Raw genomic sequence first — 20,338 nt, 5'->3', positions numbered from 1 at the left:
AGTATAGGGTCCATACCTGGCTATGTTTAAGATGAGGTGACCATATTTTGTAAACCAAATCAAGGGGGAGACGTGTGGGAGCACAGCAAAGTAACTAAGACCAAAAATGTAAGTTGCGGAGCATAGCGAGGCAAAAAAATTTTTTTCGCTTCATTTAACAGTTGCACATATACACTAAAAAATACAAAACAAACATGCATATAATCACTGCAGATGTGATGTCACACTAAAGAAGTGCATTCAGACACTGGTTACAATCAGTACAAAAACCCTGTTCAGGAATGGCAGTTTTCCATATCCACTGTCTATACAGCTTATTTAAAGAATCTTTCTTCACACTACTGCCAATGCATGTATTTTTCACAGATTTATCAATCTGTTACCTCTGCTTTTCAAGAAAACCAGCATGATTATTGGTGACCAGATTTCTACTGCATCAGTAGCCCAAAGTCACTTAAAATATAGCCCAGAACTAGCCCAATCCATTTGCTGAAAGTTTTTTAAATTAACACCGTGATCTATACAGCGCCCAGCTCAGCCATGCCATTGTCCCATATAGCCTCTGTTTCCAGTCCCCATCCATGCCCTGCGGACATCCAGAGAGTGGAGTCTCTGTTCCCTGCCGCTGGAATGAGGCTTAGGGTAGATCACTGGGAGAAAGATCTCCTGGTTGATGTGAAACTGTGACACAACCTTTGGGAGGAAAGCAGGGTGAGGTCTGAGCTGAATCTTGTCCTTATAGAACCTGGTGTAAGGGGGCTCTGATGTTAGGGCCTTAAGCTCAGACACCCTCCTGGCCAAGGTTATCGCTATCAGGAAGGTGACCTTGTAAGAGAGGTAGAGCAGGGAGCATGATGCCAAGGGCTCAAAGGGTGGTGCCATGAGTCAATAAAGGTTGAGGTCCCAAGCTGGGATAGGCTGCTGGACGTGAGGGTATAGCCTGTCGAGTCCTTTGAGAAATCGGCTGACCAATGGGTTAGCAAAGACAGAGCAGCCCTCCTCACCCGGGTGGAAGGCCAAAATGGTGGCCAAGTAAACCCTTATTGATGACCATGAAAGCCCCTGCTGCTTCAGATGGAGGAGGTAGTCCAGAATAAGTGGCACTGGGGGTAGCGTTGGGAGCAATTGGTGCTGCGCCAACGAGACTGAAACTCTCATCCAGTTGGCTAGGTAGGTAGCTGTCGTAGAGGGCTTCCTGCTGCCAAGGAGGACTTGTCTAACCTGGTCTGAACAGGAAAGCTCCACTGGAAGGTCTGGCACGCCAGGCGCACCACTGTCAGCTCTCGGATGTTGATGTGGAGGGTGAGATCCTGAAGAGGGACAGGGAAGGGGGGTGGAAAGGTGGCAGGGCACAGAATTAGATGGAGTATCCCCTTTCTACCATGCCGTCTGAGGTGATCTGGGACCATGCATGGTAGAAAGGGGATAATTGGGACAAGAAGGTAAGGCGGGGTGGATCCAGGCCTTGGTGTGGTACACCATCCTTGGGTTGCCCTGCTTTGGGTTGCCCTGAGCCCTGGTCAGAGGGTTGACGCGGCCTTCTCCTGCCAGTCCTGTTCCTCCTTCTGGAACCATCCTGGCAGTTCTGGTGATTGAACCGCTGAGGAGGCTGCGGACGGAAGAGTCTCTGCTGCGTTGACGGTGTGTAGAGGCCTCGGGACCTGAGGGTGGCTCTGGAGTCCTTTAGGCTATTTAGCCTCTTATTCATTTTCTCCAAAAAGAGTCTCTCCCTCAAAAGACAGGTCTTGTATGGTTTGCTGGACCTCATGGGGAGACCAGAAACCTTCTCATGGCTACTCCTGTGCCCATGACCCTTGTGGCAGCATCTGCCCCGTCAAGTGCAGCTTGCAGGGATGCCCTGGAGATCAGTCTCTCTTCCTCAACCAAAGCCAAAAATTTGCCCTGGGATTCTGAGGGGAGAAACTCTGTGAATTTAGCCATCACCGAGTAGGTATTGTAGGAGTACCTGCTGACGATGGCCTGCTGGTTTGATATTCAGAGTTGTCCCCCCTTTGAATACATCTTCCACCCGAATAGGTCAAGTTCCCCCGAGAGGCTCCATGATGGTACTGAGTCTCCTTGGCAGTGTCCTTCTTAGGTGCCATATCTCTCGAATACGGGGCTGGAGCACTCTGTGCTGAAGAAGAGATACTGGGAGAGGGATCCCCAATGCCAGGGTCTGACTGAGGTCAGAGAGCTGCCTCCATGAGGAGGATTTTAAGCCTCTGCCCCCTCTCTTTAAGAGTTCTTGGTCAGAATTCCTGACAAATCTTGCAGTGGTCTTTTTGGTGACCCTTGCCCAGACGCCGTAAACAGGAGGTGTGGGGGGTCACTTTTAGGCATGCACTTCATGCAGTCTCGGCAAGTCTTGAAGCCCGGGGATCATGGCATGCCCCGGTGACGATGAAAAGGGGGGGCAACCCCCCATAACTGAAACTTATAAGTGAACTAACTATGCTATACTAACCAACTAGAAATAACTATCTAGAGCAAAAAGACTGCTAAGTCGCTTGCCGAATTAAGAGCACGGGGAAGTTCCAACTACCATCACTGGTGGTAAGAAGGAACTGAGGGGGTGGCAGGCCAGCAGGGCCCTTTATTGGGCGCTCTGAAGGCACCACTCCAGGGGGCACCCAGGCTGACCCCACAGATGCCGCTAGGGGAAAAATCTTCTGGCTACTGTGCACGTGTGCGCGCACACCCCCTGGTTGGAATTGACAAACACTGGAAGAAGAATGCAACTTTAACTCATCCCACTGATTCTCTGCTCCTTGAAGTCTTTAAACCACGATTTGAGGACTTCAATAGCTCAGACATAGGTGAGAGGTTTACCGCAGGAGTGGGTGGGTGAAATTCTGTGGCCTGCATTGTGCAGGAGTCAGACTAGATGATCATAATGGTCCCTTCTGACCTTAGTATCTATGAATCTATGTCGTCAGACTCTCCTCCCTCCTTAAAAGCAATGGCAAACAATCATTTTGGGCCTTTTTTCCTGGATTATCTGTGCAGATGCCATTGCATGCACACTGCTTTTGTAAGCTTTGTAAACACCTCGCGCATTATCCTGAAGTATGTGCAGAGCCTAGCTAGGAGCTGCCAGTATGAGGAAGATTGTGAGGACGACATGGACACAGATGTTTTTGAAAGCACGGGATGTGGCAATTGGGATATCATGGCAGCACTGGGGCATGTTGATACAGTGGAACACTGATTCTGGGCCTGGCAAACAAGCACAGACTGGTGGGACCGCATAGTGTTGTTGCAGGTATGGGATGATTCCCAGTGGCTGCAAAATTTTTGCATGCGTAAGGCCACCTTCATGGAACTGTGTGAGTTGCTTTCCCCCACCCTGAAGTGCAGGAATACCAAGATGAGACCTGCCCTGACAGTTAAGAAGCGAATGGCGATAGCCCTGTGGAAGCTTGCAACGCCTGACTGCTACTGGTCAGTCGGGAATCAATTCAGAGTGGGCAAATCTACCGTGGCGGCTGCTGTGATTCAAGTAGCCAAGGCAATCAATAACCTTCTGTTAACAAGGGGAGTGACTCTGGGAAATGTGCAGGTCATAGTGGATGGCTTTGCTGCAATGGGTTTCCCTAACTGTGGTGGGGTGATAGACGGAACGCATATTCCTATCTTGGCACGGACCACATTGCCAAGCGGTACATAAACCGCAACGGGTACTTCTCAATGGTGTTGCAAGCAATGGTGGATCACAAGGGCCGTTTCACCAACATCAGCGTGCGATGGTGCATGACGCTTGCATCTTTCGGAACTTTGGGTTGTTCGGAAAGCTGCAAGAAAGGACTTTCTTCCCAGACCAGAAAATTACTGTTGGGGATGTTGAAATGCCAATAGTTATCCTTGGAGACCTAGCCTACCTCTTGCTCCCATGGCTCATGAAGCCGTACACAGGCAGCCTGGACAGCAGTAAGGAGCAGTTCAGCTACAGGCTGAGCAAGTGCAGAATGGTGGTAGAATGTGCCTTTGGATGTTTAAAAGGGCGCTGGTGTTGTTTGCTGAGTAGGTTAGACCTCAGCAAAAGCAAGTATCCCCATTGTTATTTCTGCAGTCAGGGTCCAGTTGAGCCTGACCAAGCATTCCACGTAAGCGTACAGCACCTGGAGAAAGCCCATGAAACAGGGCCCGAAGCCAAATGCCCACAGAGTGCCCAGGAGATACCCATGGTCCATGCGGTTGAATGCCTTCTTCTGATCCAGGGAAAGGAGGGTGAACGACAGACCATCTCTACACCCAACCTCAAGGAGATCCCGGACCAAATAAAGATTGTTGAAGATGGTACAACCCGGGACGGTGTAGATCTGGTCAGGATGGACCATGTCCGCCACAAAGAATGGCATGTTACTTTGCTTGTATAATTTGCATTATACACACGGACACAAATATAGAAAAGTATTTTTCAGATTTTAAAAACGTTTAATCTGGTATATAAACAGTTTGCTTTTTGTTCCAAGATATTTTGAACAACAAGCATTTACACAGTAATTTTTTGTAAAGAACTGAAGTATGCACATTTTTTTGCACTTGTATTCCCTCAGTGACATTTTCTTGATTGGTTCCTTCTGGAATGCAGGGCATATGTGCCCACCTCTTGCAAGATTCACACTGGGCCTTTGATAAGTAATTGAGAAAATGAAGTCACAGAAGTTATAATTACATGTAATTTCCATTCACTCATGCTATCCCTTCCACATGTAAGCATTACCTAAGATATGCCTATCAGCATGATGAAAATGTAAAAATTCCACAACAGTAAACAAGAATCCTGATCCTTAGGCAGGTTATGGATTTGTGCTTCTGGTACAATTCTATGTTTCTTACCATCATGCAATCCTCACTTTCCTTAATAACCCACAGTCCAGAGTATAAAACACAGGCGTTGACCACAAGATTTCCCGTACAGGTGACATTATGGAGTTTTACTGAATTGTCCAATGTATAAAACTTAAATGATACATAATTGGTTAGAGAGAAAAAACATTAGTCTGTACATAATTGGCAGGATAGATTCATGATTAGATGTTCATTGTCATGAGGAGGATACATGTATAACTTAATTGAGGTAGATTGAAGATGATGCAGGTTAGAGTGATATTTACAAAACCTGGTGTCATGGAAGAAGGTGCACTTACTCTAAAATTAACACATTTGGATCGGTCCCAATCCTTTGTCTTGAGAACATTCTATGAAAGGAGAAGGGTCCAACATCCATGCACATCCAGTGGATAACTTCTTAATGTATTTCAACTGCCCAGTCAGATTTAACATTGGGTCATGTGTTCGATGTCGTGTAATGTAAATGACACCAATGGATTACTTTTATTCTCCTATATGACCAGATAATATCCTACTACATAAGAATAAATGGTAGATAATCCAATCATAACATCTTTAGGAACGACCCAATACTTAGGAGTGAGAGCAATTTGAGTTGGTGGCAATTCTCCTTTTCCCCGACGCCCGAATCCCAAAATGCGAACTTTGACTGGTCCCTTAGGTGATGGTTCTGTCCTAATATCCTCCAGGAAGGGTTTCATAGGGGCTTCAGGTGGTATCATTCCCATCATTTGGATTCTGGTTCCTTTGCTCTCATCATATTCTTCCTCCTCATTATTTCCTTCCTCATATTCTTCATCATTAAAGTCCTCCAATGTATATACTTTCTCTTGTTCTGAATCTTCCTCTTGGTCATACTTGAAAATAGGGATTTTGCATTTGTAGAGCAGACTTTTACTTTACAAAACCAATGTTCATTCTCTTGAACCACTAAACTTTGGAAGACCAAATTCATAACCATACCATAACTATATACATTAGATCTCCTCCAAAGGTGTTCACCTCTTTTCCAGTATCCTATATAAGAAAACATGAAAATATCAAATTACTTAAGAAGGTTTATGATCATTTTTCCTTGTTTTTTCCTTAAACTTATCAGGGCAGGTATTCCCTTTCCATGCTTTAAGTTGGGTACTACGAAACCACGTACTGACTTGTTTTTTTCCAGATTTTAACTCTAGTTGGTAGGTGGTGGGACTCGCTTTGTTGACAGTGGTGACAGGACCAACCCACCTGGGGCTGAGTGGATGGTTCTTCTCTGAGCAGTATCTGAACAAGACTCAATCACCTACATTCCATTCGATAAACTTGAGATTATTTAATTTTTGGTCCATCTTTTACAGTTTGGCTTCAGGGTGACAGCCACTGACCTCTGTACATCAGAGATTACCTTCAGTAAAGATTTTATATACTGGTCTGTTACTACTTTCGGTTGGTATTCATCAGGGGGTACCGACCATTGCTCCAGTGTCACCATAGGTCTTCCAAAAAATACCTCATGGGGAGTAAAACCATGGGATCCTATTGTGGATCGTATTGACATGAGGATCAATGGGAGATGTCAATCCCAGTTTTTGTCTGAGGAGTCTTACTTTTCAGAGTGCAGTTTTCAAAGATCGGTTTGACCTATCCACCAGGCTTGAAGCTTGGGGGTGGCCCGCTATGTGATACCTTTGTCTCACCCCTAGGGCTATACAGAGTTGTTTCATCACTTCCCCAGTGACATTGGGGCCTTGGTTGGAATCAGTTACTCGTGGAAGACCAAACTGACTAAAGGCATTTTCCAGAAGTAGCTTAAGGGTGGTTTAGGCAGTGCAGTTGCGTGATGGATAGGCCTCAATCCATTTGGAAAAAGGGGTCAATGCATATTAGATAATACTGATTTCCCTTATTAGTTCGAGCTAAAGGGCTGATATAATCAATTTGCACCCTTAACGATGGGCCATTCACTGGTTGGTGGAGAAGTGGTCCCTTTACAATTTCAGGGTCCAGATTATTTTGAGCACATTTTAGACAGTTGTTAATACAATGCTCTGTGTCTTACAATTTCTGGCCACCAGGCCACAGTAGCCAACTTATTTAGCGTCTTTTATATTCCAAAATGTCAGTGGTTATGTGCTAATTGTATTAATTCCTGACGAAGCACATTCAGAAGTACAAGCAGTGGAATGTTATTAAGATCAGGAATTGGAGAAAGATCTTTGTTCTTTGTTGCCGTGATTAAGCCAGATGGATGCTGCTGAATGTTATACCCCTTAAATTTGCCATCCTTTAAAAGTTGTTTAATTTCTGGATCTTGTAACCATAATCTTATTATATCCTGATGGTCAGTGGGATCTGTTGTCATCAAGACATCAATATTTGCTTTCACTTTGTTTCACCTGTGTTCTGGTCCCAAGCTTGCAGCTTGCTTTGCTAGTCAGTCTACCCTGCTGTTTAGGAGAGTGATTTCCGCCTGATTTTTACAGTGAGCCTTGACTTTAAACAAAAAGGTATCACCCCTCTTAGGTAGGTATTGTATATTGTAGGTATCCTGTGTATGCTACTGGCTAGTTGTCTGTTGTTTTCATGTCTCTTGCCTTCCATACGACCATCCAGTCCAGTAGTGCCCTCATCGCCCAGTCGGAATCTGTACAAATGGTGATGTTCGTTGAAGTTTCTGCATTCCCCAAGGTTACAATAATGGCTACTATCTCTGCAGCCTGGGCTGAGTTGTATATAATGGTTCCTTGGTACACCTTATCTATAGCAACATATAGAGCTGCAAATCTTTTGGCTGCCTTGCCATTAATGTACATGCTACTCCCATCTACAACCCATAAGTCTCTATTACATATTTTAGCTTCTTAGTACTCTGATTCCAATTTAAAGAGTGATATAATTCAGGAAGAGGACATTCATGATTAGTCTGGGACTTCTCTGAGGTATCTCCTTGTTAATTAAGGCTAATGTCCAATTAGCCAAATGAGGGTGACTCACTCTTCCAGAATTAGCTCTTCCAGTTAGTACATATTTTACAGGAGTCTGTGGGGTCTTCAGTACTATGGGAGCCATACCCACTATGTACTCCCTATGCACCAGTGCCCATATGAGAGCTAGTATTTCTCGTTCACATTCTGTGAATTGTTGTTCTATTGTTAATACCTTAGATCCATAAGCTATAGGTTTCAAAGGAGTTCCATTGTGTTATAACAAGATAGCTACTACCAGCATGGCAATTAGTGCTAACTGGAGGTGGAAGGGCTTGTCTACCTGTGGGAATGCCAATGAAGGTGCTTCAGTGAGAGTTTTCTTTAGTTGTTGTACAGCCTTTTGTTGTTCTCCTCCCCGTTTCCACAATTGGTCTTTTCTGAGTAGTTGGTACAGTGGCCTTGCTTTTTCACTATATCCCTCAATGAAATCTCTGGAGAAACCCACCAGACTTAAGGACCTGAGTGTACCAACATCAGTTGGAGCGGGCAATTTGGATGTTAGTTCTACTTGGCTGGCATCAGGCTTTCTTCCAGCAGGACCCAGTTGTACTTGGTAAATGGCTTGTTTTACTAATTGCGCTTTAGTTGGGTTCACCAAGAGTCCAACTGTCTTTAGAATTCCCAGAACTTCGTCCAAAGCTGTGATGTTGTTTAACTTAGTCTTGGTAGCTATCAGTATGTCATTCACATAGCTAACAATATTGTCATGGTAGGCGGAGGCTTTCCACAATGCTGCAACAATTTGATGGCATATACTTGGAGCATTGTGATACCCTTGGGGAACTCTTGTAAATGTGACTTGCTGTTCGTTGAAAGTGAAGGCAAATTTGTAGTAGTGGGTGTGATAGTGGTATGGAGAAGGCAGCATTGGAGATGTCTAGAACACTGTACCAGCACGCACCTTTGGTAATTAAGTCAGTTAGTTCTGGGAATTTGGCAACAGGGGCTAACCTTGGTGTCACTTTGTTCAAACCTCTGTAATCCAGTTAGTCTCCAGGAGCTTCGATCTGCCCTTTTAACTGGCCAGATAGGAGAATTGCAGATGCTCCGGCATGGTATTAACACTTCCTGGTTTAGTCGGGCCTCTGTTATAGATCGAATTCCTTCTTTTGCCTCTGGCGAATATCGATATTGGTGTAAAGATTTCAGATCAGGACCCTCTACCTTAATTGCAGCTTGTACTTTTCCACAACTCAGTTTATAGGGAGCAAACACTTCCCTGTGTTTGTTAGTGATTTGTTGGATTTCTTCTTCCCATACAGGGAGTTGCAGTTTTTCTGGAGCCTTGGCAGCACAGATGTGGTGGGCAGCATGGATTATGCTGCCTGCTTATCCTTGGATTAGCACTCTATTGGGTCAATCAATGGCTATATTTAATCATTGTAACACATTTATTCCTAGGATACCTGTGCCATCCAGTTTTTGTAGTCCAAATGAAACCTGTGTAGATAAAGACCTGATATGGCAAATGATATAGGTAAAAGGAACAACATTTTCTTTCCCATTATAGGACACCAGAGATTTTAGGTCTTTTACTGGTAATTCTTTAGTAGTAGGACTTCCCTTAAAACATAATGAACTTGTAGAGGCCCCTGTATCCACTAGCATTGGTTGTTCTAATTTTCTGAAGCTTCCCATGATTTTGATTTTTACTGTAGGTCTGCCCCACTCATTGTTGGCTATAGGGGCTACCACTCCAGGGACTTGGGAAGCTCGGCCTCCTCAGCATGTGCTATTTGTGGAGATAGATTCTACTGGAGTGTTTGAGTTTTGCTCTCCAGCCTTTTGTCCAGATTCATACTTGGCCAACTTCAAAAACCATGTCCTCTGCTGACAGTTTTTGCTTGTTTAGTTTGTCCCATGGCTCATATTGAGACAGTCTCTTTTAAAAAGATTGTTAAAGTTCTCATTTAATCACCAGTCCCTCTGAACATAAAGTTCTCGTAGTCCATGGATTTATTGGTGGGGTTTTGTCCTGTGTTGTTACCTTTGTATCTGTTGTCTCTGTTACTATATGCAGCTACCTTCCTTTTTGTTGATGTTCCTATATGGGCTGATTGTTGAAGCTCAAAAATCTCCCTTGCTCTTGCCTCTAATAAAGGCAGTTGAGTATTGCATATGTCTATTGGACCCATTGCTAACTGTATGCTAGGAGATAAACCTTGTATATACCTATGACATACCAGAACTGAGAAAATTGTAATTACTCCATTTTGGTTTACCCCTAATCCTGCCAAAACAATTTTTTTTCTCATAAAATACTTCTCTGGCCTTTCATCCATACTCTTTCTCTGAGCATGCTTTGCCCATTATATTATCATGAGGATAAAATAATCTAAATACACGTGTATATACCACAAATTGTTCACTTGCATCAATTAACACATTGTAAGGAAGGGTTGCAAAGTCCTCACTGGACATACATTCCCTTAATACACAGATCACATCCTCTTGCGTTAAATGCAGTGTTAGAGGTAACTTAGCTAACCAGTTCAGCACAGTATCCCAATTACATGGGCCCATATGCTTTCCCATGGCTTTAGCTTGCTCTGGTTTTAGAGCTTTACTCTCGTATTTCACTCGGGGAGGTTGCCCAGTGTTTTCTGATTGGGTAACTGTGGTCACCACAGGAGCCAGCGGGCATCCTCTTTGTGCAGCTTCCACTTCCTCCCAGCTTGGGGGTGCAGAGGGTGGCTGCTCTTTCCCACACCAATTCATAGTTAAGGCAGCTAGAGGATTAGTGTCTACTGCTTTCATTAACCCTTGTGTCAATTGCAGCTGGTCTTGCAATTGCTTAATGTGGCTTTGACATTCCACATGTGAGGCAGGCTTATCCCAGTTGTCAGCAGCCTCCTTGATTAACTGCCTAACTGCTGCCTGTGATACCAGCAGTTCTTGTGTTTTGATCTCTGCTGTTCTCTCAGTGTCTGGAGCCTTAACACGAAGGTCCCTCAGCTGCTGTTCTAACTGCCATCTGAAGTGTCAGCGTGGTCACAGTGGCTTTGGCTGCTTGCAGCTGAGCAGCTTGCTGCTCGGCCTTCTGAATTTGCTGCTTGCTTTTCTCAAGTTTCTGGTCAGCATGCTCTTTCAGCAGCACCACTTGGGAGTTGAGCTCACAGCTGACTGTGGCCAGACCATAGATTAGAGCTCGTTTCTGCCCCCTCTTACTGAGCTTGGGCTTGCTGGTGTTATAGTGAGCTGATAAGATGGAGAATTTGCCCAAGGAATCATCTCCTGCTAATGATTCCTGCTGCCAAGGATTTCCTCCCTTCCCAAAAGAATCAATCGCATGGTCCAAAGAGTTTTTATTAGACCAGGGAGTCTATCCTTGCAGGCTGAAACTTTGGTCCATTGTGCTGTAAGGAGTTGCTTACCCAACTCTGGGATGAAAAGGGCCACTTAGCGAAGATAGAAGGGCTCCGGTAAAAAAACCGTGCCTTTATACGTGGCACCTCGGCCTGGGCTAGGCTAGCCTAACCTGCTGCCTTCTGTCAAAGAAAAAGTGGCCACCCTTTTGGGGCCCAGACCACTCTGTACCTTTCCGCTACAGGGAGAGGCACTAACAGCACTGGATGGGGCAACCAGTAACCACTACCTGCTACCGAAGAGGGGGCCCGGGCATCCCCGCAATCCCTTGTCCACAGTAGCAGGATTTCAGTGTGGGTTGGGATAAAATCCCACCCTTGCCAAAGGCGGGGGGAAGAAGCCAACTGGTTCACTTGCCCTTCGGCTATCACAGTACTATCCCAGCATAGACACCCTCCCTGAATCTCAAGGACCGACACTGCTGCTGTTCACAAAACAAACAAAACTAACCTAACAGGGCCTTAAGGAGACAGCTAATCCAGTCCCCAGAGAGTCCTGCCAAGGTTGCCAGAAATGTTATCTCAAAGGGGAGCCAAGATAACTATGTATAATGGTGTAGGTATCAAGATATAAAACAAGCCCCTTTTACTTAGGAGCAGGCCCGCCCTCTGCCGTGTCTGTCACCGGTGCAGAATATTCCTTCCTCTTCCCTATGTGGGGTACAAATAAACTGACTATAGGTAAAGGTTAAATAACAGATAAGTGTATTGGGAAGGGTAAATTACAAATAAGGGGTAAATGAGAACAACAGTAACTATAGAAAACACAAACCAATGATACAGCAGTTTTATCAAGAAGCATAAAGCTCTGGCCCAAATACATAAATCCCCCTGGCAATTAAACTTCTAAAACCCCAACTAAGAGAACCCTGATTGTATCTCACTATGCTTCCAGCACGTCTGTGGTGGCAGAGAAGTCCAGGATCTACACTCTTTGGGTGTTGAAACCCATAGATGAGGAGCACTGGAGAGTCCCTCGATGTCGACCAGGATGGAAGAAGGGGAATGAGATCCCTCTGGTCTTAATGTTGCCAGCAGCAGGTAAGATGGGATACTTCTTTTCTTAATGTCAGGAATGGTTGTATCCTCTGACAATACACTGATGCTGCGGAGGCTTGAACCGTGCATGCACAGTCACTAGGATGGACTGTGCTACTTGATTGTGGTCACAGTTCTTTTATGCAGTCTGTGGTGGGAAAACATGGTATAGTTCCGGGAGGGGCGGGAAACAGTCTGAGGTTAAATGTTCTTGAGATCGCCCAATGGTGGGAAAAACCAGTTTGATCCAGTCATAACTAGGCCAGGATGACAGGGCATAAAGGGGTCATAAGATGGAATTTACAAACTGACAGTTCAGACTGCATCTTGGATTGCTGCCATATCCTTACAAAATTAATTATGGGGTTTAACCTACACACATTTTTTAGTAAACCATCAACAAGATAACAATTTACACTCAACACATGGGAGAAAGGTATTACCTGACTCCTTCATTAGAAGGATTGCTATTTGTCTTCTAAACGCAGCATTAGCCTCTTGTGTTGTTTTTACTGCACTGATGTCTTTCTGCTGCAAATACGTTTCTGCAAACTACCACCACTTCTATTTAGAAAAACCATAATTACCAGAGGTGAAAGTGGGCCACCGGTACCAGCCTGTACATGGCTGACATTACAGTGCTGCTGTGGCAGTGCTTTGTGCTTTAATGTCGCTGCCCCCTTTAGCTCCCTCCACATCAGCAGATGGAATGTTGTTTGAGATAATGAGATCACCTACAAGACTGTAACCAAGTCTAGTCATAGTAACTCAGGACAGGAAATGTAACAGCACAAAAATGTGAATAAAACAAAACAAGCAGAGGCGCTTGAAGACGATGGCTTCAGAAAAAAAATGAATACCCATGGAAACACTTTACTTACCTGCCATAATGGTGTGTAGTACAGGTAATTTTTTTCTTGGTGCAACTTTTTGGGAGAAAATAGTTTTCTGCAATTCTGAAGAATCTGAAAGAAAGAAACCCCAATAACATATACATTTCAGTATCACCTGTTAGAGGACTTATTCCTTCATCCTCCCACTCCCCTGATCTTTCTCATGTGAACAGAGAGCAACAATACCCAAAGTCCAAAGATGCAAACAATTCAATATTTATTGGGGTGAGCTTCCAGCAAACAATGATTCCAATTTCCTTATTTTCCCCAACTGATGTCCTGTTTGCCCCCAATTTATATAGTAATATTCTCAGCTATGCCTTTAACTGATCATTTTACTGAAATTTAACGAACCAATTCTAACATATTGTAACTTGATTATCTAACCAATTATATCCCACCACCTTAATTGGTTTAAACCCAGAAAAAATTATATAGCAGACAAAATAAAAAATAAGAACCAGAGACCATACAGATAAACAATAGAGAAATGGGGACCATAAAGACAAAACAATAAAGAAATCACCATGATTACAGGCATGCAAACCATTTAAGAAATTACTATACAATTTTTATAAAGATTCTTGATTATTCATGCACTTAGCCAGGAAGACCCTTAGTATTTGGGTACTGTTCCCAGACTTGCGCATTACTTGGGGTATGCTCATTTATTGGGGTTACTTGTCTGGGGAGGGATTTTCCCCCCCGATAATTCTGTTAAATGCACTGCTTGTGTCACTTGTGTTCTTAGAGCTGTACTTTTCCCTTCTGTCAGTTCCCGCCCAATGGAGCTATCCTGCACCCAGGTACCCCAGGGCTGGGTTCTGTCCACCCTCCAAATCAGATGAACACACACAGAGCATGTCTGAGAGGACCAAATCACATTGGGAGTTGCAGCTAGCAAGGGATGTTAAGAGTAACAAGAAGGGTTTCTTCAGGTATGTTAGCAACAAGAAGGTGGTCAGGGAAAGCGTGGGCCCCTTACTGAATGGGGGAGGCAACCTAGTGACAGAGGATGTGGAAAAAGCTAATGTACTCTATGCTTTTTTGCCTCTGTCTTCACGAACAAGGTCAGCTCCCAGACTACTGCACTGGGCAGCACAGTATGGGGAGGAAGTGACCAGCCCTCTGTGGAGAAAGAAGTGGTTCAGGACTATTTAGAAAAGCTGGACGAGCACAAGTCCATGGGGCCGGATGCGCTGCATCCAAGGGTACTAAAAGAGTTGGTGGATGTGATTGCAGATCCATTGGCCATTATCTTTGAAAACTAATGGTGATTTGAGGGAGGTCCCGGATGACTGGAAAAAGGCTAATGTAGTGTCCATCATTAAAAAAGGGAAGAAGGAAGATCCGGGGAACTACAGGCTGGTCAGCCTCACCTCAGTCCCTGGAAAAATCATGGAGCAGGTCCTCAAGGAATCCATTTTGAAGCACTTCAAGGAGAGGAAATGATCAGGAACAGTCAGCATGGATTCACCAAGGGCAAGTAGTGATCAATGGCTTCATGTCTAGTTGGCAGACAGTATCAAGCAGAGTGCCCTAAAGGTGGTCCTGGGGCTGGTTTTGTTCAGTATCTTCATTAATGATCTGGAGGATGGCGTGGATTGCACCCTCAGCAAGTTTTCAGATGACACTAAACTGGGAGGAGTGGTAGATACTCTGGAGGGTAGGGATAGGATACAGAGGGACCTAGACAAATGAGAGGATTGGGCCACAAGATATCTGATGAGGTTCAGCAAGGACAAGTTCAGAGTTCTGCACTCAGGATGTAAGAATCCCATGCACTACTATAGACTAGGGACCAAGTGGCTAGGCAGCAGTTCTGCAGAGAAAGACCTAGGGGTTACAGTGGGCGAGAAGCTGGATACAAGTCAACAGTGTGCCCTTGTTGTCAAGAAGGCTAACGGCATTTTGGGCTATATAAGTAGGAACATTACCAGGAGATAGAGGGACTTGATCATTCCCCTCTATTCGACATTGGTGAGGCCTCATCTGGAGTACTGTGTCCAGTTTTGGCTCCCACACTACAAGAAGGATGTGGAAAGAGTCTAGCGGAAGGCAACAAAAAATTATTAGGGAGCTGGACCACCTGACTTATGAGAGTCTGAGGGAACTGGGATTATTTAGTCTGCAGAAGAGAAGAGTGAGGGGGATTTGATAGCATCTTTCAACTACTTGAAAGGGGGTTCCAAAGAGGATGGATCTAGACTGTTCTCAGTGGTAGCAGATGACAGAACAAGGAGTAATGGTCTCAAGTTGCAGTGGGGGAGATTTAGGTTGGATATTAGGAAAAACTTTTTCACTAGGAGGGTGGTGAAGCACTGAAATGGGTTACCTAGGGAGGTGGAATCTCCACTCTTAGTGGTTTTTAAGGCCTGGCTTGACAAAGCCCTGGCTGGGATGATTTAGTTTGGATTTAGCTGGGATTGGTCCTGCTTCGAGCAAGGGGTTGGACTAGATGACCTCCCAAGGTCCCTTCCAACCCTAAACTTCTATGAAAACTTAGCCTTACTCAGAAATATTGCCATGGAAACTTAAAGTTGTCAGAGACAACAGCCTGCAACCCAGTAACACAACCTTGTTGTTCTGTGACTGCAGAGGTATTATCATTTTATGTTAAATCCCCTGTTCTTTAACAAAATGTTCTGACTACTTGCATTAAAGAAATCCATTCCTCTTTGGTTTAGTAGGGAGACCTCTGATTGAGCAGTAAGAATCTGGTGTTGCAGGTCCCCATAGTGCAATCGATATTTGCTTCTCCATTGTCAGTGCAGCTTTTATTTTGGGGAGTTTTTCACTCAGATGCAGGAATGTGGACTTGTGCAACAATGAAGGTTTGGGCTGATGAGCAGTGGCTGCGGAACTTTTGGATGCGCAAGATTTTTGCCCTTGGGGAGGATGTATAACAATACACTTACTGAATATTTGTGAATCAACTTATACACACACAAGCAATGGTGTGTGAACATGGGACACTAAAGGCTGGATTCACAGGCAAGATAAATGCAGCAAAAGGCAGTCCTCATTGGTGGATCAAATGCAAAGGAATTGTTGAAAACAGGACAGGAAATCAGTCATACTGGATGTCATATGACCCAACAAAATAAACTTGTGCTATAAAAAGCAAAAAGGTAGAACTCCAAATTACAAATCAAAGTGCAGAAATCATAGCAAGTGCTGTAATAGAAACAGATGGAATTGCTAAAACCAACTACTTACTTAAAATTTTTTTGATGAGCATTATCTATTAAAAAACAAACAGCACAATCACATGCATTGCACAATGATAATACAGATAAATGATGAAGTGTTCAGAGTAATAGAAATAAGACTTTTAAAGGAACAAAACTATAATAAAAATGGATTACAAGGAAGAGAGCACAATTCAGGGAATCACAGCAGCAGATAAGACAAATTTATGAACTGATAGACTCTTAAATACTCAAAATGTGTGATGCAGAGTTTGAGGGAGGAAGTGTATGTACAATATTTCACAGAGTTATCTCTCCTGGCTGTAGCAGTAAAGTAGCACCTCAGCACTTATATAAGATAGAGAGGAACTGTGGTGTCTAAACATTGATAGTCTAGGAATTGGGATGCCTGTGCTTTAAGAACACAGCCCCAGGACCCCACCCTCTGCTCTGGCGCTGACATGCAGCGTCCTGTGAGGAGAAATAAAAAAACCTCTGCCCCACTGTAGCTGATTGCAGACTCACCACTCTGGCTCCTCCTGCTGGTCATCCGGGAATTAGCTCGATGCCAGCACTCTGAGCGTATCCTGCTGGCCGGTGTCTCGTCTGCTGCAAGCCCCACGTCCCTCCCAGTGCCCCTTTCCCTTGGGGTTCTGCCTGCAACAGTCCCCACACTCTGGGTCTCCCCCCCCCGGGGCATCCCCAACCCTCTATGCCCACCTTGCCTCAGTGGCTACTGCTAGTCGTCATCTAGCCCCCGTTCCCCAGGGCAAACCGCAGTCTGTAATGGCCACTCATCACTGGCAAGGGGGTTGGACCTGCTGCCTTTCTTGGCCCAGCAGTCTCCCTGCAGCCCTAGTACCTCCTTTGGCCTTCAGCAAGGCCTCAGCCTGGGGACTCATCAGGCCAGAGCTCCCCAGCTCTGCCTGCCCTTCCCCAGCACTGCTCTGCTTGAGGCACCCTGTGCTCCCAGGCAGCTAGGCTCTTCTCACTCCAAGGCTGGAGTCCTCTCTCACTACCCTTTTATCAGGGCCAACTGTGCCCTGATTGAGCTAGCCACACCTGGGGCCAACTACCTTGCCAGCCTCCCTCAACTGTTCTTAATCCCTTTTCTAATTGGGTCCCAGCCACAGCCCTCTTCAAGGGCTGCTTTTAACCCCTGCTCTCCTGAAGTAGTTCATCCCCATGCGAGTGGTGGGCTGGGCTTCAGAAGGAAGAAGCTGAGTGGGGGCAGGGCGTTGGGGGAGACACCACAGTCCGGGCACCAGGGCCCGCAAAAGATTAATTGTGCCCTGTGGGTGTTGAGCACCCCTGATTGTTTGTTTTCAGTGGATGCTTGAGTCCCGGAGCACTCAGGGAGTCGGCACCTATGGTCATATCCTGGGTCTCAGCCTGAGCCCTCCTGGCCCTTCTCTTCTCTTTCGATTGCTTGTTTACATAGGAAAGAAACGTAGCTTGATGATTTGCTTCAGATGGTGTGTTTTTGCATCCCTAACTAGACTAAGTTTCAGAGTAACAGCCGTGTTACATTGTAGGGAGAGTGGTCACTTTGGATGAGCTATTACCAGCAGGATAATGAGTTTGTGTGTGTGGTTTTTGGGAGGGGGGTGAGGGGGTGAGAAAACCTGGATTTGTGCTGGAAATGGCCCAACCTGATGATCACTTTAGATAAGCTATTACCAGCAGGACAGTGGGGTGGGAGGAGGTATTGTTTCATATTCTCTGTTTGTATATAAAGTCTGCTGCAGTTTCCACGGTATGCATCCGATGAAGTGAGCTGTAGCTCACGAAAGCTCATGCTCAAATAAATTGGTTAGTCTCTAAGGTGCCACAAGTACTCCTTTTCTTTTTGCTAACTAGACTAAGTAACCCCAGGAGGCTCCCCTACAGCCCTACCCCAGAAGTAAGGCATGTCACTGTTTTGGTAATTCCTATTTTCCAACTCCACTAGCTATTTAGATTGGGGCATGGACTGGCTTGTGTTCTGTGTATGTACAATGCCTAGCATAATGGGGTCCTGGCTATGACTGGGATTCCTAGGCATTACCACAATATAAATAAATAAATAATAATAATAATAATAGCTAGATCTGACAGGCTCCAAGGAACCTTTTGCTGGGCCCAGAGCAAATTCATAACATGGGCCACTCTCTCATTCCACACAGGAATACTAATTAATGAAAGAAAAATATATTTTATTTCTAAAATGGCATGGACAGGCCATATTACTGTACAATTTTACTCTTCTGGTCTTTTTCATTGTGAAATCATGAGTGACCCCACTAAAGAAAATTTGTATTGAGAGTTCACACACAATAGACAAAACAGCAAGATGACTTAAGTTTTCCGGTGCCATAGTAGTGCTGCAGTTTTCAATGAGTGCCAACTTGCTGAAACTTCTTTCAGCTTCTGTTACAGTCACTGGCAATGTGCAAAAAATTCATAGAGCTATGCACACTTCACTAAAAATTAGTTGTAGCTTTTTGTTTAAAATCTCATTAATATGGATACATTGTCATGGTAAAATTAGGCAAAATTCACTGAACAGTCATACTAAAAGTTTACAAAATCAGGGTATGGTGACGGCAACAAAAATGTGTAACAATGTAACAAAGTATCACAGTGTAATGTTTACATGAAACAAAAACATGAATGCAATGCTTATCATTTCCTTGTCAAAATAAACTATTTAGAACATACATATATACGATAATATATCATAGAATCATAGAATAACAGAGTTGGAAGGGACCTCTGGAGGCCATCTAGTCCAACCCCCTGCCCAGAGCAGGACCAATCCCAACTAAATCATCCCAGCCAGGGCTTTGTCAAGCCTGACCTTAAAAACTTCTAAGGAAGGGAATTCCACCACCTCCCTAGGTAACGCATTCCAGTGTTTCACCACCCTCCTAGTGAAAAAGTTTTTCCTAATATCCAACCTAAACCTCCCCCACTGCAACTTGAGACCATTACTCCTTGTCCTCTCGTCTGCTATCACTGAGAATAGTCTAGATCCATCCTCTTTGGATCCACCTTTCAGGTAGTTAAAAGCAGCTATCAAATCCCCCCTCATTCTTCTCTTCCGCAGACTAAACAATCCCAGTTCCCTCAGCCTCTCCTCATAACTCATGTGTTCCAGTCCCCTAATAATTTTGGTGCCCTTTGGTGGACTTTGTCCAATTCTCCACATCCTTCTTGTAGTGTAGGGCCCAAAACTGGACACAGTACTCCAGATGAGGCCTCACCAATGTCGAATAGAGGGGAACGATCACGTCCCTCGATCTGCTGGCAATCTACTTATACACCCCAAAATGCCATTGGCCTTCTTGGCAACAAGGGCACACTGTTGACTCATATTCAGCTTCTCGTCCACTGTCACCCCAGGTCCTTTTCTGCAGAACTGCTGCCTAGCCATTCGGTCCCTAATCTGTAGCGGTGCATTGGATTCTTCCGTCCTAAGTGCAGGACTCTGCACTTGTCCTTGTTGAACCTCATCAGATTTCTTTTGGCCCAATCCTCTAATTTGTCTAGGTCCCTCTGTATCCTATCCCTACCCTCCAGCGTATCTACCACTCCTCCCAGTTTAGTGTCATCCGCAAATTTGCTGAGGGTGCAATCCACACCATCCTCCAGATCATTAATGAAGATACTGAACAAAACTGGCCCCAGGACTGACCCTTGGGGCACTCCGTTAGATACTGGCTGCCAATTAGACATGGAGCCATTGATCACTAACCATTGAGCCCAAAAATCTAGCCAACTTTCTACCCACCTTGTAGTACATCCATCCAGCCCATACTTCTTTAACTTGCTGACAAGAATACTATGTCAAAAGCTTTGCTAAAGTTGAGGAATAACACGTCCACTGCTTTCCCTTCATCCACAGAACCAGTTATCTCATCATGGAAGGCAATTAGATTAGTCAGGCATGACCTTCCCTTGGTGAATCCATGCTGACTGTTCTGTTCACTTTCCTCTTCTCTGAGTGCTTCAGAATTGATTCCTTGAGGACATGCTCCATG

The 20,338-nt window shown here is 44.7% G+C and overlaps 1 long non-coding RNA gene across 1 annotated transcript in view; it reads right to left on the bottom strand.

Moving 5' to 3' along the window:
* LOC142071135 (uncharacterized) overlaps positions 1-20,338 on the bottom strand; it is a 52,715-nt gene that overhangs the window by 12,225 nt on the left and 20,152 nt on the right. The window contains exon 3 of the long non-coding RNA XR_012667133.1: positions 13,114-13,197. This is a non-coding gene — a long non-coding RNA (uncharacterized LOC142071135). The remainder of the gene's footprint in view (positions 1-13,113; positions 13,198-20,338) is intronic.

Source organism: Caretta caretta, chromosome 2 (assembly GCF_965140235.1).
Source record: "Caretta caretta isolate rCarCar2 chromosome 2, rCarCar1.hap1, whole genome shotgun sequence".
Taxonomy (NCBI): Eukaryota; Metazoa; Chordata; order Testudines; family Cheloniidae; genus Caretta; species Caretta caretta.
Note: the sequence above shows the minus strand (reverse complement) of the source record. Positions and strands in the feature narration are given on the sequence as shown.